Genomic DNA, 23,927 nt, shown 5'->3' with positions numbered 1-23,927 from the left:
TGGAACAAAAGTCAGAGGGTAAAAAGTTTAGTTGAAGAGTTTCACAGGTAAAAAGAGGCCCTTTCTTTCAGGGAGTTAGGAGCTTCCTGCTTTCCTGCAGCAGTGAAGTAAATGAAGTGGTGTTAAAAAAGGTGTTAAAAGCTTGTCTGCATGAATGCAGGGTTCCTCCTCTGATCACATTATAATTCAGTGGCTTTATATCAGGTTCACTGGGATTTGTTTGTGGTTTGTAAGTCTTAGAGGAGAAGCTGCTGAATAAAATGTCATCTGTCGAAGCTTGGATTAACTCAGAATTAATGATCGTGATTTATTATGCACTGAAATGCTTTGCGGGCTTTCAGTGCTTCACTGTTAGACTTCTGAAATGCCCTTTTTCCTACCAAGTTACCTGTTGGTAAAATAATATATATATTTTTTAAATGAAATATCTAAAAATACACAGATTTCTGTGAGGTAATGTGACACAGCCTTGGCTATATGTGGACCAGTCGTAATAGGTCACCCCTTAAAGGTCCATTTTAATCCAGTAAAAGCCCTGATTGGTCATTCTTCATGACCAGAAGGCTTGAAAATAAGACCCTGGATCTCATGTCCAGTCTGCTCCTATTGCCACAGTGCACTTGGTAACAATCGAGATAAATAAGTCTGTGGCTGTTGTTTCAGTGAGTCACACTGTGGAGGCTGAATCACACACACACACCTGAGCAAAGATGAAATGATGTTGCCATGGAGGAGTGTGATTGGGTGTGTTTGACACAAAGGTGAAATATTGCGAGGCTGAAGAACACGTGCTCAGGCATGTTGGAGAACTGTAAAGGTTCTGCAGGAGCTAGAACCAGGAGTCCACTTGACGGGAGGTTTTCCTGCTGGAGTGTAGAGACGATACCTGGAATAATTTACTGGTTGATCAGTCAACCGTTTTTAAAGCAGAAAATCACTCAGAAAACACTTCAATGACACTACAGTCGCAGCACAGCCATAATCTTTGGTCAGTTTTCCAGATGTTTTGCTCCGTGTTCCTGTCTCTGAACAGAAATTGTCCTCGCCTCAGCAGCTGACTCAGTGTGATGTTATGCCATCATGTTTCATCATACTGGTCTGTAACGTCCCTCATGAATGACCCGTTTCTAACCGGGTTTATAGCAGTTTGCTTTCTCCCCGGCCTGCAGTCCTCTCTCTGTGATTAGCAGACCAACCCCCTGCTGGGTTGACCCGAATGGCATTATGCTGTGATGGGAATCAGTGTTTGAGATTTTGGTGATAGTGCACTTATCGTCATCTCCATAAACAGCCTACTAAATAAGCAGCAACGCCCAACATTATTCAACACGCTCCTGCATTAATTATTTTTATTCTGTAAGATAAAAACATTTATTCTCAGCACATCACAGCTTTCATCTGACAAACAGCTGCTCTGACAGTGCCAGAAGCAAGACACAGCCTGACATAACCTTCACCAGTTTGCATGTGATCTTAGGACAGAGATAAAAGTACTGTTTTTCTCAGAACAACTGTGGAATAAGAAGAATTTATGTGTTCATTTAACTGGGTTTAATGTGAGGTTTCAGTACCACCTAATTCAAACCCCAAAAACCAACCTGGCATTTGTGGAAGCAAAAAAAAAGAAAAAAGTTCCCGTTAACACACACTAAAAATTATTTCTGTTTGTCCCCCAAAGCCTTTTTATTTTTCTCAAACAGTGGGGTTAGGGTTACTCCTTGTCATTGATACCTTGGACCTCACACGGGTTAAATTGAGATATAAAGATCAGCGGACGTGTTCAGGCTCTTCCTGGGACACAGTCTTTTTACCCAGCAGCCCCTCGACAAGTCCAAACACCTCTGATTTACAGAGCCTTGAAGCTCTGCAGGAATGTTTGAGGCACTCAGATAATGGATTCGCACTGATGGAGGTTACACACAGAAAACAAGGTGTGGTCATGGATCGTTGACATTCTTACAACAAACAAGGAGCTCCTTCAGTGGCAGGCTGCGGCACCCACGGTGTGGGACGGAGAGATTTCGCAGGTCTTTCCTCCCCACTGCTGTCAGACTCCACAACAAAGACTTCAACTGATCAAACACACACATCCACACATGTGCAATAATACTAAGTGCAATAATCTTTTTCTGGCATCGTTGTATTTTTACTCAGAATGCAAATGCTTTATAGAACTATTTTTATCCTATTGTATATTTTATTCTATTTATTCTACTGTATATAGTATTTTATTTTATTCTATTCTGTACAGTTGTGTACAGTATTTTATTCTTATTGTATTCTAATTTTGCTATATAACTTTTGCACTGTCCACTTCCTGCTGTGACAAAACAAATTTCCCACGTGTGGGACTAATAAAGGTTATCTTATCTTAAACATCAGATAAGCCTCAGTGTAATTTTAGTTTTTAGTTTTGGTGGTTTAAAAAAAAATGATTTCATGACATCACCAGATTTGGTAATACTTCTTAAAACGGCTACAGAAATCCGCTTCCAGTAAACGGGGTTTGATGGAAAGAGGTTCCCATGAGCCGGGCTGCTCATCATGCGTATCGGGTTTAACACACTGACCCAGTGGGCTTCACTTCACCTCCTGATGGAAGCTGTTTTTCACGCTGCCTCTCGGGTCAGATGTCAGAGAAAAAAGCTCAGTCTTTGAACCTGCAGGCTGCAGCTCAGCCGGAAATGTTTTTATCTCTTGGGACTCGTCAGCGATAGGAAGTGGTCGTCGTCCGCGGTGTTGGGATGGACCCGCGGCGATGCGCTTCGGAGGAGGCAGCACAAAGAGCCAGTGTTTCCTGCAGGTCCTCACCGTACCTCAGCACCCTGTCATCTTCCTGCCCCAGCCTGCCTGAAACATGAAGCCTCTTCCCCCTCCCTTCACCCTCAGCTCCGTCTGGGAAAACACCCCTCCACCAAAAAACACGCTACCTGAATATAACACCCGTAAAATAAGATTCCCCCCAGGCCAATAAATTCTCTGACCTACTTCAGTGTGAGGTGAATCCTGCCACACATGCAGAGAGCTTCAGGGTCCCTCATGTGGGATAGTAGATGTATTTCATCGTTTTCCACTTACAAACTTTACATGGGTGGTCCACTACACTATAATTCCCTTCTCATTTTAGCATTTTTGTCTTCATCTTATTATCTTCATTTATCATGCAGTGTCCAAACAACACTTAATTAAAAAGTTCAGTCACAGCTAAGCAGCCGGTCCCAGCTTTTCCTGTCGTGCATTTTCTCTAAAGGCTCTGTGGCAGGTTGCTGTTGTGGCAGTTTGTGATATCATTCAGCTGCCCAGAGAGGATGCTGGTCATCCTGACAGATTCCAACTCCACCACTTTGGACTGCAGCTGGTGATTCTAGGCCTGTGTCTGCTCTGATATTCGCTACCACATATGAATGATCGTGGGGTTTTTTTTTTACATGACTTTTAGCTTTGTAATGGATTGATTTCAGTAGGAAATATAGGCAAGTTTGGAGAACATATTTTGTCCAGACTTTTCAGTGGGGAAAGGTTAAATGTTAAAGGTGGGAAGAAGCTTGTGCCCAGAAACACAAGAGGAGGGAGGATGTGAAGCAGCACTTTTTTTAAAAATTTTTTTTTTTTTTACAAGTTTTATATGGATCCTAGGTGTTGGAATTTATTTTAAGAAAAAATTAAATAGTAAATTGAATTTATGTTTGATACTTGATAATGTATATCAAGTATCAAAGAAGTATCAAACTTTTTAAACTTCTTTTTAATGACTTTTTAAAACCCGTTTTTGTAAATGTCGGACTGGTGTAATTAGACTTCAACTGCATTACAGATGTAATCAGTCATAATAATGATATGTACGTATAATAATAACAGTGCTGAGCCAGAGATGAGTCTGCAGCATGCACGGAGGTAAACGTAGGAGTAGAAGTTAGAGTCGGTGCATCAGCTGAGTCCTCCGCCAATTTAATGTAAACAGAAGGCGATAAAGTGAGCATGACTGCTTCTCTGGTCTGTAACTGGGCAACTTTAAACAGCCCACATGAAGGCGTTTATGGTGGTATTTACAGTAGCTGCAGCTTTAATGCTGAGTGCAAACGTCTCAGAACGGCTGTCTTAGACCCACTCCTTACATGACTTTATTTAAACCAGCTGGTTTCTGGAGGATTCTTGTGTTCAGTAAAGTTATTTACAAAAGAAAAAAAAAACTGTTGTGTCCTTGTTTTTGTTAATATGTTTCTTCTCTGTTATAAGAGGTTAAATCCACTCAGATTAGGTATCTGTGGACTTGTTAGGTGACTTTTTACCTTTGAGGTGACCGAATTATGACGTGATTCTGCTAGCTGATAATCAGTCTTTAAGATGGACAGATGTGGCTGAAACTGTTTTGGATCAATATGTTATGAAGAACTGTTGGCAGCTTTTGTTGCAGGCATCTTTGAGTTAACAAAGTCAAAGATGCAGGGTTCGTACGGGTGCTTGAAATCCTTGAAAATGCTTGAATTTTAATGTTGTCTTTTCAAGGTTTGAAAAGTGCTTGAATTTCAGATGTGGTGCTTAAAAGTGCTTGAAAGTGTAACTGTATTTCATTCACCACAAATAACTATCTGATTGAATAGTTTTCTTATCAGATAGAGAAATAAAATTAGTCGCAAAACGTAAAAGCAAAATTTCCCCGCCTGGGCTGTCTTGCGCCTCTGTCTTTTTCAACGTGTGACCCCGCCCCTCCCTCGGACAGTCGGGGATGAGTGCGCCAACATACCTGTAGGTTGCTGTTTTAATGAGTGTTTGATGGAAAACGACAAGAGTGGAGTTTGCGCTCTCCAGTCGCATGATAGGTGAGTGCTAGTAAATAATTTTCCAGTATGTGTACGTTACACATGCTATTTTCTTAAATTATGATTATTATTTTGCTAGCTATCAAACTCGCTGGAGAAATGATTGAAATGCACTGAGTGTGATGCAGTATGGCAGCGCTATTATGGAATATGCTGTGAACTTAGCTAACATTACTTAGCAGTAATATGAGTTAATTTACTGAAGTGAAAGCTTTAAACATTAGCCCGATACATAACTAGCCAACTTAAGGCTAGAGCAGAGCGATATGACCAAAAATATTTATCACGATATACATTTGAAAATTTGCGATAACGATATAACTGACGATATAATTGACACTAGACAAAATACTTTACAACTCCACAACTTTATTAGTGCAAAAACCCCCATCAATGTATTTTCACTTAAACAAGCAGCTTTTTTATGTGCATTAAAGTTATACAAAAAAAATTAACAGTGCAAATGCAATTCCTCGCTGACAGTTTAACCAAAAGGCATTTCCAGTGGAAATTGGCCGACATATCCTCAGCATAACCATGTATAATGTCCACAAAACTTAAAAAGAGGTTATACACACACAATACGGTAATATTACGTTGAAGCACAGTACGTATCACTCCGCGAGCCTCCTGCCTACGATAGCCGTAATGCTCCGACAATCCATCAAACGGTGCGGCTTCATAGCTTAGCAAAGTCGGACTAAAACATTTGACAGATTTTCGAGCGCCGTGTACCACATAAAATCGTTTCGAGGTCAGTAAACACAACCAGAATTTATACATAAGCCACACGGGATTATAAGGGGCACTGTCGATTTTCAGAAAAATCAAAGGATTGATTTTAAGTGTGCCGTATTTTCCAAACAACACGGTAATAACGACGGCCCGCTAGCATGCGCTACCAAAAATAGTGCTTTGTGTATCTGACGGACGAAAGCTAAACCAGTTCCACACCACTGATGTTGCAGCATTTTTACAAACCAGTTCTGGTTCATCTGTTTCATTCAACAATCCACTTTCGCTCTTCTCATTCTGCGTCACCGCCATGTGCGTATGTAAACATAGGCACTGCACATGCGCGTTTTACCCACATTCTATCGCGATATTTCATTTTCCTATCGTTGCCCAAAATTACACCGGTATTACCGTGAACGGCATGATATGGCCCAGCCCCACTTAAGGCTTTCTGATTAACCCTCTGTGGTCGACGGACCCAGAGTCTCCATTTCAACTTGGGTCCAACGTGGGGACTTCAAGCTATATACCAGTTTTTAAACTGCGTTGATAGGTCACGTAAAACCGATGTTTGTTTTGTTTTGTTTTTTTAATACAACAGTGGCGTTTACTCCGGGAAGAAACGGTTAAAACGGCGTTTTCTAAGGAGAGCGCTAGCTAACACGCTTTGCTTGTGAGTGAAAAAAGAAAAAGAAAAAACACTCCTTCCCTATTGGTGTAAAAATGTATCATGTCGACCAATCAAAAAATGATATTGCAACATGTGGCATTTGGTTGTTTGGGAAGAGAGGGCAGTTTTAGGAGTGACCGGCGAGAGAGAGCGAGTGAGCAAAAGAGAGAGAGTTCTGATACGTGAGAGATTTGTGACGTTTACCATGTTTGGAGTCTCAAGTTAGTGTGTTGTCTTGTGTAGTTAGTGTGTGGTGTAGTCGTTGTTTTGTTTTGTGTGTCAGTTCTACTAGTGAACGTCACAGGTGCTGCAAAAAAGCCACCAAAGGCAGGTTGCAGTGTAAACGCTGAGTGACACACCTGCTGTCAGACCTGCAGGTTTATCCCTGCGCTGTTCTCATCTGTTATAGTGACACAAACTATTTTTTTGGAGTTGCATAAACAATTTGTGTGCCTTCTTATTTGATGCAGAACACCTGATTGTTCTGTAAATAGTTTTAAATGGTTATATAAAAAAAAAATGTCTGAGCCTTGGCTGCATTTTTAGGTAAATAGTACCATATAACTTTGTTGTTTGCAAAACTTGTGCATATTTTTTTTAAAATGTACAATTTCTATTTGCATTTCAAGTTATGAAGATTATGCTTTAAACATGCTTGTGGTTTTTACAGTCAAAAATATCACTTTCTACTTTCTAAATTGTGCTGATACAGTAAGTCAAAGTGAGAAAATAACAGATAAACAGTTTTTAAAGGTGAAATATAGAGGCCAAATCAAAAGTAGTCAAAAGCAGCCAATTATACCCTGGACACCAGAGGGTTAAAGGCTAAAAGCAAAGTTGTCACCAAGTACTGTTTATATTTGTGTGTATTGCTGCAGCTTTTTTGAGTATTAACTTGGTGCCTTTGGGTGAAATAATGGTAATATGAGGGACCGATCCATATGGTCACAAAGAATAGCCACTTGTTTCTGTGCTATCAAAGTTCCCCGGCTTTCATTCAAAATGTGTTTATCGTGAAACATGCATTTTTTTGGGGGGGGGCGGTGCTGGAAAAGCTTGAAAGGGACCTTGAAAGTGCTTAAAAAGTGCTTGAATTTGACCCTGAAAAAGGCGTATGAACCCTGAAGATGGTGGAAGCACCTGCAGAAATCTGCAGTAGCAGGTTAATGGAGTTCAGAAATCATCTGCTTCTCTGCACTGGACTTGAAACACATTCAGAATTCACTGAAGGTTGTTTGAGGGGAAAAAGTATTGTCGGAGTATCAGAGAGAGGCTTCCAATTAACCTGCATTGTTTCTGTTTACAGTCCTACCTGCTGCCACTTGAATGTAAGCCGCCCCATCCTGTAGACAGACTTCCTTCATGTCCTGTCTGTAGTTTGGGGTTTAAGGATGCAGCCAGTGTTCACTGTGCTGCAGGTTGAGCTTCGGTTTTGGCTCTGTCTGCTGCAGTAATAATTAGGATGTGAAGCATGAAGCAGACATGAGGAACACCTTTGATGTGGGATACTGGGGTTTTGTAATGTGATACACACATGAACCATGAGGTTTCATGCGGTTGTCTACACCAGATCCTGGACCAGCTTCTGTTGTTAGAAATCACCTCAGGCTGAGTTTGAAGCCGAACTGAAATATTTAGCTCTGAATGTGTGCAGGTACTTGGGACAGCTCACTGTTTTTCTGACTTTTTGATTTTCTCCTCTTGAGGAGAAGATTTTTCTTGCGTTATACTTTCCCCCGTTGAGTACCCCTGCAGCCCCTCTGAGCCTCTCAATGGTCTGAGTTTAGCTCAGCCCTTAAATCAAATCGTGTCCCACAGGGCCCAGCCATTACCTCTTTCCCCTATAAAGGGCCTTGAAGTTGGGCTTTTTGTCCTCCCACTCAGCCAGCTGAGCTCAGCTTATTGAGCAGCCTGTCAGCGCTTCGCTGTGAGAAACTTGCAAATCTAATCTCATGTTTTAGAAACTCTGTGTGTCAAGGTCACTGCTGTATGCTATCGGTCTGAGCGCTGTGGCGCCGGACGCCGAAACGTCTTTGTTCCCCTTCAGGTTTGAGAAAGGTTTGTGTTCATGTGGGATGGATGGTGGCTCAGCTGCTGCCCGGCCTCATGAAGGTGTGAACTCCTGTGAAAACACTCCACAGGAGGCAGAAACAAAGACCACAGGCAGTGTGAAAGCAAAGTGAAAGGAGTGTTTGCTTTGAAGCCAAGGACCTCGCTGACTTTAGCTGATTTTATATCACGTCTTTGCTGCTTCCAGTTTAGTTTTTATTGCTTAGGCTTTGTTATTTTGAGTTTTTGTTTCTTCTTCTCTAGTTAAATAATGTGTACTACAATACAAACACACTTTTAGTTCTGAAGAGTCAAACTGAAGAGATTTTTCAAGTCCCATTTAGACATGTTTGCTTCCCATGAATCTGACAGCATCTGAACCTGAAGGAACATCATGGTCACTTTGTAACATTTTATGCTTATTCGTCAAAGTGTTTGTTTTATTGCGGCAGATTGTGACTGTCAGTTTTAAGTTGCAGCTTCTTCTTCTTCTTCTTCTTTCTTCTTTCTTCCTTTCTGCTACAATCACAAGAAAGAAGATTGATGAGATTTTATTGCTACCACGATCCCGTCATCGATTTTTCTAATTAATTTTCTATGGGTAAAAAGTAGCCCTGTGCAGGTTTAAAGTGTCAGTGCAGGTGTATTATTCTCTGTCTGAAGGCAGTGAGGAAATGGATTACCAGGTAGGCTTAACTATGAATGCATATGTTCATGACATCATTATTTTGCAATGCACGACTGTGGAGGAAAGTAAACAAAACATGCCAGTGCTGACAGAACTGATAATCTAAGGCATGCAGTAGAATCAGCTTGGTTCCATGACTTGGTATCGGTTCTCCATTTTTATTTTTTTCTCCATTGAGACCAAAATCTTGAATCTGAGCCTTCCTGAACGGTGTCCAGAGTGTACGACTTTAACTCCAGGCTGGTGGTCCCATATCCACTTGCATAACAGCCTTTCTGTTTGTTTTTACCTTCCATGCACCCAAAAAGCACGAAAGGTAAAAAAACAGTTCCAGGTCACTGGAAACAGACCAACTGGAAAACTTCTTCCCAGGTGCGAGATCTTCAGAGACTGTTTGCAGTGCTAACAGTTGGTGAGAGAAGTTTCAGCTTGTAATGTTGGTGTGAGCAAGTCTCTTTGGCCGTCGGTGCTTAGGAGTAAGCTTTGTTTTGATGCCAGTTTGTTTGTAGTGCTGTGGATGACCTCGCAGATCTCCATTTGCTTTTTCAGTAGCTGATTACCAGCTTTCTTGGCCCTTGTTGCCTCCTGTCAACTTCCTGATGCCTTACCGGTTTGAGTCATGTCGAACTCCAGCAGCAGCAGTAGCTCTCGATCTGCTTTGGGAACTTCCTGAAACGCTCTGAAGAATTGAAGCTGACTTCTTGGACTGTCTGCACCACACAGCAAGCCTTATTATATCTGTCAGAAAATCCCATCAAATAATTCAAATTCAAATATTCACCTGTGGTAACCAAGTGGCATTTTACCAATTAGATGGCAACTTTGAATACCCGAGCAGACTCCAAGCCTGAGGCTGTGGGTTTGATTGCCTCTGTGTGTGATTGTGAATGTGCATCTGTAGCATTCCTTTCCTTTTATCTGTGGATCGCTGCCTGGTATGCTGTCTCATCTGTCATGTTTTCCTCCCATGATGAGTTTACAGCTGGGATTTTCAGAATAAAGGCATGCTCATTCTGTTCATTCTTGCTCATCATTTGAAGATTAGACAATTAAAGTCTTATCTGTCTGATACGATCAGGCAGATGAGACTTTAATTGTCCTCGACTTTAAACAAGCTGCAACAGGTCACAGCAAACAGAAACAAGTCTCTGAATGAGAAAAAGGCAGTTTGTGGTTAGAGGAAATATTGATGAATGAAGCGGGAGATGAAAAATGACACCGTGGAGCTTCCCGATACAGACATGCTTTATTATTTTCACACGGGACTTGTGTGACCCGCAGGCCCTGTTAGATTTGTAATTGTTAAGGAAACAGAGGTTGTCTGCATTTCTAATTTCCACATTTCACCAGAGGTCATCAGATAACATGAAGCTGTTGAAAAGGCTTCACAGACCTCTGACGCTGTGCTGTGGTGAGGGATGTGGAGCCACAGTGACAGAGGCTGCACATCCCAGTGGGACAATCAAACATCTGTCTAGTTTAACGTGTGGAGGCGTTTGTTAAGGATCGTCACTGAATTTCAAAAGCAGCGTGTTTTGTATCAGGGTGGGCCGCCTGTGGTTAGCCACATCGCAGCAGTGCAACAGAGGAGAAGGAAAACAGCATCTGATTTTATCTCACAGCCACAATCAGCAACATGAACTGGCAGACGTGTGTGGGTGTTTTTGTTGTGATCAACTGTTGGTTGTGTGTTTCTGCAGAAACCATCTACAATGAAGGTTTCTTAGTGTTCGTCCTGAGTAAGGAAGCCACATCAAATGGATATAAATATGTGAGTGGCATGAGGCTGTTGTTGAACTGTGGTCTTGTGCAAATACAGCTGCAGATATAAGAATATGGATCTTTTTATTTTATGTGCAGAGTGTTGTTTGCATGCAGTGAAGGAGGCCAACACATACAGACAGTTTATATCCACAGTGAGGGAAATAATTATTTGATCTCCGGTGGAATCACTTAGGAAAAAAATGAACAGTGTCTTATTTTTCTAGTAGTTTCATTTATCAGAATTGCTTTTACTGCCAAGTTTTAATTGAGAGAGACAGAATATCAGCCAAACAAAATGCTTTACGAAAGAGAAATCCCTTGGCAACTCGATGCCAAAGTTTTTTTTTCAAAGAAACTCTTTTGTTGCCTTGGTGGTATGTTTTCTAACATTTCAGGGTACACGACTCCGCAAGATTTCACTCCATTATGGCGTAGTGTGTTACCAGTGGTGCTCTTGGTGTCTGTGGTCCCAACTGCCTTCAGATCATTAACAAGCTCCTCCCGTGTAGTTTTGGACTGATCCACCACCTTTCTCATGATCATCCTCACCCCATCAGGCAAGATATTGCCTGGAGCTCCAGACTAGGGCAGGGCAATATGGCCAAAAATATTTATCACAATATATATTTTAAAATCTGCGATAACGATATAATTGATGCAAGACAAAATACTTTACAACTCCACAACTTTAGTAGTGCAAAAAAAACCCCATCAATGTATTTTCTCTTAAACAAGCAGCTTTTTTAATGTGCATTAAAGTTATATAAAAATTTAACATTTCAAATGCAAATTCCTTGCGGACAGTTTAACCAAAAGGCATTTCCAGTAGAAACTGGCCGACATATCCTCAGCATAACCATGTATAATATCCACAAAACTTAAAAAGAGGTTATACACACACAATACGGTAATATTATATTAATTTTTAGCTGGATGGCGATATAAGACAGCGGTCCCCAACCCCCGGGCCTCGGACCGGTACCGGTCCGTGAGTCGTTTGGTACCGGGCCGCGAGAGTTGAGGCTCAGGTGTGAAATGTATGGTTTTCAGGGTTTTATCGGTTTTCAACGTTATTTTGTTATCGCTTTTATCGTTAACTTTCGGTTTTCCTGGGTCTTTTCACGTGTGTTATGAATAAATCTTCTTTTTTCGGTACCGGCACTAGTTTTATTTTGTTGTATTCATCCGCGACACCTCATTGCCGGTCCGTGAAAATATTGTCGGGCATAAACCGGTCCGTGGCGCAAAAAAGGTTGGGGACCGCTGATATAAGATATATATCTCGATGTTTTTTTTTTAAGCCATAAAGTAAGAACAAAAAGAGAGTTCTTAGTCAAAGCTGTGTCCCAGATGTCACACAGGCACTTTTATTAACATACAGCATAGATGTACATGAAAAATTACTCAAAAATAAATTATGAGCATTTATTAAATAATGATGCTCCATAAATAAAAGAAAACAATGTTGTTTTGTGCATAACAAAGAGCTCACAATTGTGCAGTCAAAATGTAAACTATCAGACGCTGAGCATAATAACAAAGACAGATTTCACAGCTGCTCTGTTCCCAACTTCTACTGCGTGACTGACAGCCTGGAGTTTGAAATCCGCTTCGTAACCATGTCTCTGAACAGGAGCCATTTATGGTCCTTATACACACACACAATCTGGTAATATTACCTTGAAGCACAGTATGCGTATTACTCCGCGAGGCTCCTCGGTAGCCGTAATGCTCCGACAATCCATCAAGCGGTGCAGCTCCGTAGCTTAGCAAAGTCGAACTAAAACATTTATTGACAGATTGCTGAGCGCTGTGTATCACATAAAATCGGTTCGCGGTCATCAAGCACAACCAGAATTCATACAAAAGGCGCGCAGTCAACTTTTGAGAGAATGAAAGGATTTTAGGGTTAGCGTGGCTAGCTCGTTAGCGTGGTTAGCTCGTTAACACGTTGACGCCGTCCAGCCCCACGCACGGGGCGATGCGCAGTAACTCATTAACGGGGATTTGCCGTGTCCATCTTGTCGCTGCCTGCACGTGAAGCGATGGGGGAGGAGGGGGAGTTGTGTTCAGTGAAGGAGAGGCGAGGTCGAGTAACGTTGCGTAAAGACAAAAGTGGACGAAAGAGAGCCAAACTTGCGGCTCCACAACTATAATTATAACGTAACATAGACTATATCGATATAAAGGATATTGTCACATCTTATATCTCGTATAAAAATATATCGATATGTTTTAAAAACTCGATATATCGCCCAGCTCTATTTCATAGACTTTATTGTTGTGGCACAAAAAATTGTTTGATGCAAATAGAACTTAGGAGACCTCATGCTTTGTTGTATATCAACATCACGATGCTCCCCGTCCTCACCCCTCATACGTGACTGACTTTGACCAATAGAAGTCCATATCAGGCTTTTCCCTGCAGGGAAATATGGGAGAAAGAGAAAAATCTCTAGCATTAAAGATGCCTTTTGAGGTCAGTTTTCTTAATCTGGGATTGTTTTACTCAATCACTGCTTTGATTGGACAGTCTGCGCCTGGCATGTGGTAGAGCTTTTTCAGTATCTGGATTGAGCGCGTCTCCGTCACTGGTTGAATTGGTCTCTGCAGTCAGAAATCTCTACTTTTCCTTTAGCTGACAGCTGGCCTGACCTGTCACTGTTCACTTCTCGGGGGTGGGGTTAAAAGGTCATATGTCCTGTGGGTCCCTTGCCTATATAGCTCCTCCCTCCCCATGCCATGTTACCATGATTGGTTACTAAAACAGTCATGACCTCTGCTTTGTGGAACCGTGACCCCCTTTTGTGGCTGGGCTGTTTAAACATGTGAACAGTTTCAGCACGCTGCCGACTCCTCCTCCTCCACACCCAACAGGAACTGGTTTGCCTATGAGCAGTCAGCTGAACAGTTGGCAGGATGAATCATGACCCTCAGGGGAGACACGGGCTGCCACGGACTATTCATAAAACCAGCTGAACCTGAGATATTACATTAGTTTATCTCAGAGCCTCCATCCTGATTATTAAATAGGAGCCCCTTTCTCCTCCATCCACATGCTCATTTAAAAATGGCACAAAGTACTGACGGCAACAGTGAAACTGAAAAAGTAACATCTGAAGAATAAAAGCAAAGCATAACGTGATGGTTGAATGGACATTTTAAATATAGTATGAAGTAGCTACAGAAAAAAGTCTCACAGCAACCAGTAATTAGAAAGTTGATTCATTTTTGGTTTCATAAAGATTTTTCCAGTCAGTGTGCAAACACAGTCTCCTGACCTCACAGCTGACTCTGCCTCTTCTGCGTCTTCTATGATCCATAGACCTTTTCAAGATGTCATATAAAAACAAACAAACAAAAAAAACTAGCGTGGTAAGATGGCTTCAAGACTGCATTTTATTAAATGCAATTTAACTTTAGCTCCTCACAGATGGAAACTAAAGTTGACGTCAGAATTTGGGTCGACCTGTTCTAAGCACCAAAAGTGGGCCAAAGAAGGAATGATGGTGAACCAGTGACGAGGTCATGGGCAGCCAAGGCTCACTGATGCACGTGGGGAGCGAAGGCTGGCCCGTAGAGCCCGATCCAACCAATTAGGCAGGTGGTCATAATGTCATACCTGATCGGGTAATGAAGGCAACACGTGCTGAGTATAAATCCCTATCAACTAGGGATGTTCCTGACGACTCATTTCTTAGTCGACTAAACGTTGGGGGGGGGAAATGAGACTGACCAACTAGTCTAAAACTAAGAAACACTCAGATATGAAGTTAAATTTGAGAAGTGTTTAATGGAAAATGTCAAAAACAAATAATATTTAACTTTTTTCAATAATGAATCATGCTGCTTGACTGTGCGGCACCTCACATCGTGCATCATCAACATTATAGTCCAGACAGATGATGAGCAGTCGAAAATGTTAAATGATTTGAAAACATGTTACAACAAAAGATGTTGACGTATTATTAAAATGTGGTAAATTAACATCTGAAAAACTAAAAAATTATGGTGCTTTGTGCTGTGCGTTGAGAATGATGCAGGCTGTTCAAAAGTTCATGCCAACCATTTCAATAAAAGTTCAAATCTAAAACAATAAATCATCCAGCCATTTTCTTCCACTTATCTAAAGTCGGGTCGTGGGGGCAGCAGGGAAGCCCAGACTTCCATCTCACCACCTCCTTCTCCGGGATAACATCGAGCCTTTCCCAGCCTATAAATGTAAGATCTCCAAATTGCCTTGGGTCCACTCCTACCGGCAGCACATGCCCGGCCGGAACAAAACCCCCCAAAAAACCAAAGAAAGAAACAAAAAAAGCAACATTTTACAACTTCAACCTAAAGCGCTCTATCTATGCAAGATAGCACGGGGTGCTACCCAGGAGGGGGCTTAGCCCTCTCCTTTTGATGTGGAGGACTGGTGGCCCTACCCTGAACCCCTCTCGAATGACTGAACTGCTCACCTGATCGCTAAGGCAGAGCCCATCCACCTGTCGGAGAAAGGTAATTTTCACCATTTGTATCAGCGATCTTATTCTAGTAGCATTAACAAGAGATCAGGCCGAGAATAGAGCAGGGCGGTATGACCAAAAATATTTATCACGATGTACATTTGAAAATTTGCAATAACGATATAACTGATGATATAATTGACACTAGACAAAATACTTTACAACTCCACAACTTTAGTAGTGCAAAAAACCCCAAAACAAACCATCAATGTATTTTCACTTAAACAAGCAGCTTTTTTATGTGCATTAAAGTTATACAAAAAAATTAACAGTGCAAATGCAAATTCCTCGCTGACAGTTTAACCAAAAGGCATTTCCAGTGGAAACTGACCGACATATCCTCAGCATAACCATGTATAATATCCACAAAACTTAAAAAGAGGTTATACACACACAATACGGTAATATTACGTTGAAGCACAGTACGTATCACTCCGCGAGCCTCCTGCCTACGATAGCCGTAATGCTCCGACAATCCATCAAGCGGTGCGGCTTCATAGCTTAGCAAAGTCGGACTAAAACATCTGACAGATTTTCGAGCGCCGTGTACCACATAAAATCGTTTTGAGGTCAGTAAACACAACCAGAATTCATACATAAGGCACACGGGATTATAAGGGACACTGTCGATTTTCAGAAAATCAAAGGATTGATTTTAAGTGTGCCGTATTTTCCAAAAAACACGGTAATAACGACGGCCCGCTAGAATGCGCTACCAAAAATAGTGCTTTGTTGTGTATCTGACGGATGAAAGCTAAACCAGTTCCACACCACTGAAGTTGCAGCATTTTTACAAACCAGTTCTGGTTCATCTGTTTCATTCAACGATCCAGTTTCGCTCTTCTCATTCTGCGTCGCCGCCATGTGCGTATGTAAACATAGGCACTGCGCATGCGCGTTTTACCCACATTCTATCGCGATATTTCATTTTCTTATCGTTGCCCAACATTATACCGGTGTTACCGTGAACGGTATGATATGGCCCAGCCCTAGCCGAGAATAACAAATCTTTTGGCGTTTCTCAACCACCGTGGAGCATCTGGTTGCAGATGGTTTCATAATATTTAGGATACAATAATTTAGGTGTGATATTTATTCATCCAGCCATTGCTGCCATCTGTTCAGGGCTGTCACACTGTGAGAGGCAGGGTACGCTCTGGCCAGGTCACCAGACTATCCACTCATCGTTTTTCCTTTACTCTGTTTGGTCACTAACAAGCTGCTGAACTTGAGGGGGCATCACATGTCTTGGTTAAATGTAAAATATTCCTTATTGGTCCACATATTGCTTGCAGGTTTATGTTTACTGGCTTGCTTACATTACAGTACCCATGATCCTTTAGTCCTGTTGCCATTGACAGTGGGTTAATTATAGTGACTTATAGTGTGCTCTATAAACAACATGAAGCCCAGTGATTGGCTGGTTGTCAGTGAAATGGCCCCTGGTAGTTGATGTCTCTCCTTCAGTTCCTATAGCTGCAGTTGTCTTTGATTTTTTTTTTTTAATGAAAGAAGCTTCTGTGGTTTTTCTTCATGCGACCAGCTTCGGACTCCAGTTCCAGCTGGTCGTGGTCTCTGTTGTACAAACACACCATCCTCTATGTCTTCACAGCGTGGTGTTATCCTGACGGGTGGTGAAACGCATGAGGTGTGCTGATCAGGTTTGTCTGGTCCCTCTCGTTCCGGTTCACAATACCAAAATAATCTCAGTACAGTAAGCTCGGTAACAGAGTTATCTTTGTTTACTTTGCCTGTTTGATCTCTCACTGTTCCTACACACCTGGAGCTCGTGAGTCAGACGGCAAAAGATTTGTTTAAATCTTGTCTTAAACTCCAGAATTTCACTTTCAGTCCCACGTCGGCCCAATTATTTTAGGGTTTGACCTCCAATATTTGTGCTTGTTTTTCTGTTTCTTCGCACTGACACTGAATCCATATCACTGCTCAGCCTGAGGCACAACACAGGAAGGAGCTTAAACCCACTGGTTTGACCTCTGACCTTCTCCTAATTGGTGTGTTTATGTTGTGAAGTGATCTCAGGAGTGAGACTCTTCTGTTGCTGCACTCGGGATTAGAGGCTGAACTGAGTGAAACTCTGTAAATCTGAATGAAAGTAAAAGCAGTGTTTTTATCACAGGACTTTGGTGTGTTGAGGATAATGAAGTTATTATTCAGAGTGGGTGGCCTCTCTGTTTCTCCCATGGGAACCTCTCTCAGCCTGCTTTGATGCGGCCCCCTCCCATCATCCTCCTCCTCACCCTCTCAAAGCAAGCCTGAGCTGCAGTCTTAATACTGTAATCCTCGCTTTTATATACATCGTGATTCCTACAGTCTTTTTATGCCATTACACAACAGAGTAGGTTTACAGTTTATATCAGCAACATAAAAGATGTGAAGTATGTTTAATTGGTTTACTCCTCCTGGACTGTGTCACTGAAGTTTTCTGTTTCTTGAAATGCACATTAACGCATATTAAGAGTCCTAATGCAGAAAAGGAGAGACCATTAGCTCATCGCACCTCAGAGAAGATGATCTTAACATACACTAACATACTGGCCTTATTATGATGAGTTAAGAATGCCTAAATTTCACATTTTCAAATGGCTCTTACATATGCATGCTGTATTTTCACAGTGCATTCTTAGTTTTAGGCTATAGACAGTATAAGATATGAATGTAGTAAATACAAAGTGTCCATAGTTTACAAAACGATCTGAAGTTTGGCGGTGCAGCGATGAATCTGTAGGTTTCTGTCGTTGATGAAGCTGCCAGCTTTGTGTCAGTGTCACGTCAGCAGAGATGTCCATCAGTGCCCATTTATTTTTACTCCAGTTGTAACTTTTGGAGCGCTCCTGTGTTTACGATCGGTCTCTGTTTGCATCAGCACTTTAAACTCATGATCGTCCACAACCTGCCGCGGTGCTTTTCAGCAGCACAAAAATCCCTCCCCCGGTCCCCTGTCCCCCTGCACCAGCTGTCATCTGATATCCTGCTGCTAATATTGGCCTCAGTGTTGCATTTGGCTGCCAGTTGTCGCCTGATTCACATCCAGAATATTCAGCCGAGGCTGAAGGGGAACGCTGGCTGAGCAGGACGACACAACTGGAAACAGAGGGAAACTGTTAGTGACATCACCGCAGGGTCAGTTTAACAGGTCTGTGGGTGCTTTGACAACAGCGCAAATACGGCCGATAAACAGAAGCATCAAACTTAACAGTCGGGACAAAGTAAAATAAGGAGAATATAAACGCTAAAGAAGCTGCTTAGAAAAACAGAGAAAATAAAGGTTTTGTTTTGTTTTTGTTTTTTGCTGTGATGCAGTGATGTAATCTCTGCATCCCAGACACTCATACAGCAGATAAATAAGACTCTGATGTAAGACACCACCACCATCAACATCAGACTGTTTGAAGCTTCTATCTGCTCTGTGAAAAAGCGCAGACAGAAGCTTATTTGTAGTTTTTACTACAAATAAGCTTCTATTATGAATTTATTAGCGAATTAGGAATAACCTATGTTGTCAGGATTATATCCATGATTTAGTCAACGCTGGTTGTCTTTAAACTGAACTTGGACTTGAGTTCATTGCCGATGTTGTGCTTACATTCAATAGAAAAAGATGCTGGTGCATTAAAAAGCATGGCATTAGCTTTTGTAACTTAAACAACTGTCACCTGTAAATCTCCAGTCGTTTAGTGCTGGCATCTGAAGGCAGTTGCCTCGTGATTTCTGCCCTATGGAAAAGTAGGACAAATGAAGGTTAGTCAGGAATCGCTGTGGACTAGAAGAGTAAACTTCTAGGAAAGCAAACTCTTGGAGGAGGAGATCAAAGTCGGCTAAAACGTAAAATTATTTAAAGAATTCAAAGAATTTAGTCCATGGAAGTCCAACAAACAGCTTGCTTGTTAATCATACCATTTAGTATCAGTGAGTAGTGCCGGTTTGCTTCACATACTAATCAGTAAAAACTGCTAATAAACTTTGCAGATCAAATCCCTCTGAATGAGCTGCCTGACTCCAGCGGCGTTTCCTGTGCGGTGATGAAATATGCTTTTAGATTTTCTTTCGCAACTCAGTGTGACTGATGGTATCAGTTTAGTATGAAGACACACTGAAGGCGTCCTTTATCACAGAGACCATGGATGATGCACAAACTCTGTCATGCTGTTATCTGCAGTGATCTGGATTTCTGTAATGGCCCCAGAAATCAACAACAAAATGTGCCGAAGTGTGCCGCTGAGAACGGCGAGCACATCTCCCATCTTCTCCCCTCCCTGCTACCAGAGGTGTTCTCAACTGATTTATGTTAAAACTGCTTGATTAGAGCAAGAATCATACGGTTATTTTGGTCAGTACTTTAATCTGATTATTCACAAACTTAAACAAGAAGCAGCTTTCACTTAAAAACGTGTTTTACAAGCAGCATTTAGAATTTTAAGTGAAATGTGAATGAAAGACGCGTTCATCGGGATGTGACCTTGATCTTGCAATGTGGCGGTTTGTAGCCAAGTGTGAAGTGACTGCTATAATGGTCAGCAGCTCTCAGTCAGAGGCCACATTTCTCTGTTGGAAAATGGTGGATTGCTCCTTCTGGGAATGGAGGAAAGTTGCTGCACCAACCAAGGGAGGGCAGATATCTCTGGAGATGGTGGAGCATGACATGGGTAAGTTGAGGTAGCATGAGGCATTGTACCAGACTGTTGTGGAGAATAGAAAGTGGAGCCAGTTGATCTTCATTCCGGCCTTCAACTGTGCTTGTGAGCTGTTGTGGACAAAAGCAGCCAAACTGAGCTCAGCCTTAAATATAAGTTGAAGAACTCGGAGTAGACTCGCCGGCTCTTTGTGCTGAGTGGACCACGATACCGCCTCCAGCCCTCCCTTTGGATGTTTTCCAAACAACCCCAACTGGGAGTAGACAACGGGATTGACCTTCAATTCATGAGAGATTATACATCTTGTCTAGTCTGGGAGCAACTTGGATCCCCTGGGAAGAACTGGAAAACATTATTGGGAGAAAGATATCTGGAACGTCCTGCTCAGCCTTCTGCTGCCATAACAGACAGGATAAGGATGGATGGATGGAGGTGAGGATGGTTTTGGACGTGGGTTTGGACAGCTCTGGGCTGCCCCTCCCCCTCTCTCTGCATCTTCCTCTCTCTACACAATGCTGTCAAATAAAGACTTAAAATGCCAAAAATAAACCTGAGTGCGTGCGAGAGAGGGGGGGGGGGGGAGAGACCTTTTGTAGCAATTGTCTTGTTTTCATAACCATCGGATGCCAAAATCGCTCATGAAATTAAAATTAGTTGCCCAACCCTAGTCTTATATTAAACTCGCATGCCTCCTTGTAGACTCAGACCAGCTGTTGCCTTTGGTCCCCAAGGCCAGGCGACAGACAGACTCCACTTCAAGCTTCAGCTGATAATCACACGAGCTGCCCCCGTGTCCACTTTTAAAGCTTATAAAACAGCTTTTTATGTATTTTATGACAAGTTATGTGTCAGTCTCGATTACTGAGAGTTTCTGTATTTTCTGTTTTATAATGTGCTGCTTTTTGTTTAACTTTGCTTGTATGTATAGCTGTAAAGCACTTGGTAAACCTGTTTTTAACTTCATTATAAATACAGTTAATTATCAGGGATGGGCATTTCAGCAATCTGGAGCTATTACACTGTTCTTTCAAGAACGCGCTCCACCCCAAACCACTCTCCAGTGACATAGTTCTCTATAGTTGTGCAATTAATCAAAATGTAATCTTGGTTACAATCATGGTTTCCAGCGACTATGAGACGTTTGACATGAAACAGTTACCTCCTCATTTTCATTCAACTCATGCCAAAATCTCTTTTTCCTTTTATTTTTCTGACACTTGGCACTCCATCTCACCACACTTTACCCTGGTGTGTTGAGCTGTGTTAGCGTCACCTTTATTTCAATAGAAACGTCCTTCCAGGCGGTGCTAAAAACACAGGAAAATATGAAAAGTTTTTTTTTTTTTTAATATTTAAAACTGAATGCCGCGAATTGCCCACTGCAGATCTTTAGTGGTTTCTGTTGTGTTGCTTCCTCTTCACAGTGAGGAGTTGGTTGAAAATTAGATTTTCTTATCGCTTCCTTGCTGGTTTGTAGCTGCAGGTGCTTCTCAGGTGCTGCATAGTGACGACCTGCTGCTCCTGGATTGTTAACTACAGGAAAAGGAGGAAAACTAAACTTATTTGTCTGTATGAGTGAAGCCGACGTTGAGGGTGGAGCTGCCAGTCAGTGTGCTTCCGCCTGGAAGGTTAAACACGTTGAATTAAAGAGGAGGAAGAGGAGGCATGGACACACACGCGCGCACACACACCTCAGAGGGCTGTCTGGAGCCAGACGGGGTGCGGATATTTTTACCTGACCAGTCGCCGCTACTTCCAGACCAGTGGATCCAGTTACTGCTGCAGATGGGGCCTCCCAGCCACACCTCCAGGGCCTGCCTTCTGTGCTGGCCTTAAGCATTGATCAAATTTTCCCAGTGCCTTCAACACTATTCTTCCCTCGGTTCTGAAGGACAAGCTGGAGAACTCTGGAGTGGACCATCACCTCACTACCTGGATACTGGACTACCTGACCGACCGACCACAGTATGTGAGGACTCAGGGCTGTGTGTCGGACAGGGTCGTCTGCAGTATGGGGGCCCCACAGGGAACGGTTCTGGCTCCGTTCCTCTTCACCATCTACACTGCAGACTTCTCCCACAACTCCACCCAGTGCTTCCTGCAGAAGTTCTCTGATGACTCTGCAATAGTCGGCCTCATCACTGATGGGGACGACAAGAAGTACAGAGGACTGACTCAGGACTTTGTGGACTGGTGCCAGCTGAACTACCTCCAGATCAGCGCCAGTAAAACCAAGGAGCTGGTGGTAGACTTCCGCAGGCACAAACATCCTCCACTGCAACCACTGAACATCCAAGGTATGGACATCGAGGCTGTGGACAGCTACAGGTACCTTGGTGTTCATCTGAACAACAAACTGGACTGGACTCATAACTCAGACGCCCTCTACAGGAAAGGGCAGAGCAGGCTGTACCTGCTGCGGAGACTCAGGTCGTTTGGAGTGGAGGGCCCACTCCTGAAGACCTTCTATGACTCTGTGGTGGCCTCAGCCATCTTCTATGGTGTGGTCTGCTGGGGCGGCAGCATCTCTGCTGGGGACAGGAAGAGACTGAACAGGCTGATCCGAAGGGCCAGCTCTGTTCTAGGATGCCCTCTAGACCAGCGGTCCCCAACCTTTTTTGCGCCACGGACCAGTTTATGCCCGAGAATATTTTCACGGACCGGCAATAAGGTGTCGCGGATAAATACAACAAAATAAAACTAGTGCCGGTACCGAAAAAAAGAAGATTTATTCATAACACACGTGAAAAGACCCAGGAAAACTGAGTTAACGATAAAAACGATAACAAAATAACGCTGAAAACCGATAAAAACCCTGAAAACCATACATTTCACACCTGAGCCTCAACTCTCGCGGCCCGGTACCAAACGACTCACGGACCGGTACCGGTCCGAGGCCCGGGGGTTGGGGACCGCTGCTCTAGACCCAGTGGAGGTGGTGAGTGACAGGAGAATGGTGGCTAAGCTGTCATCCCTGTTGGACAACATCTCCCACCCCATGCAGGAGTCTCTGACAGCACTGAGCAGCTCCTTCAGTGGGAGACTGCGGCACCCACGGTGTGGGACGGAGAGATTTCGCAGGTCTTTCCTCCCCACTGCTGTCAGACTCCACAACAAAGACTTTAACTGATCAAACACACACATCCACACATGTGCAATAACACTAAGTGCAATAATCTTTTCTGGCATCGTTGTATTTTTACTCAGAATGCAAATGCTTTATAGAACTATTTTTATCCTATTGTATATTTTATTCTATTTATTCTACTGTATATAGTATTTTATTTTATTCTATTCTGTACAGTTGTGTACAGTATTTTATTCTTATTGTATTCTAATTTTGCTATATAACTTTTGCACTGTCCACTTCCTGCTGTGACAAAACAAATTTCCCACGTGTGGGACTAATAAAGATTATCTTATCTTATCTTAAATGTGTCAATTGGAAGCAGGAGAGGAAGCTGCTGTTGTCTCCGAGGCGATCCGATCAGTCACTTTGATCATTCTGAACAGATGGGAACAGAGGAGCTGTTGTCTGTTCTGGAATGTGATGCAGAGGTGTGGTGTTTTTAAAGACAACAGCTGGATGTTCTGCACACACACACTCACATGTTCTCTCCTGTATCCTCGGCAGTTTGGGCTGTTCTACTGCTGATTGTGACACGCAAAGCCCAGCATTAAGGCAACATGAGCTGAAACTGATTATTCTTTAATACCATGAACGCACCTTTTGTTGGTCTGAGCAGCTCATTATAGAGCGATTTGGTTGAGAGACGTCTTTTATCAGCAGCATGATAAAATCAGGACAAAGGAGCCAGAGAGGACTTCCTTAAACTAACAAATAAACAAACAGTCAGTCTGCATCAGATACTGGACAGTACTGCGCACAGTAAAAGTAAACTTGGAAAGAATTAGGCCTGCACATTGTTTTCAGCGTCAGCGCAACTGTTTTATTATCCGGCTCTAAACGCAGGGTAGCAAGTTTGACAAGTGAGTTTGACATTGCTGTTTTGCAATCTCCACCTTTCAGAAAAACAT

General features: G+C 42.5%; 1 protein-coding gene across 3 annotated transcripts in view; it reads left to right on the top strand.

The window, feature by feature from the left end:
* plekhg4 (pleckstrin homology domain containing, family G (with RhoGef domain) member 4) overlaps positions 1–23,927 on the top strand; it is a 92,734-nt gene that overhangs the window by 37,560 nt on the left and 31,247 nt on the right. The window lies entirely within an intron of this gene.

This window comes from Oreochromis aureus, linkage group 1, assembly GCF_013358895.1.
Source record: "Oreochromis aureus strain Israel breed Guangdong linkage group 1, ZZ_aureus, whole genome shotgun sequence".
Classification (NCBI taxonomy): Eukaryota; Metazoa; Chordata; class Actinopteri; order Cichliformes; family Cichlidae; genus Oreochromis; species Oreochromis aureus.
This window is presented reverse-complemented; position numbering and strand designations above follow the sequence as displayed.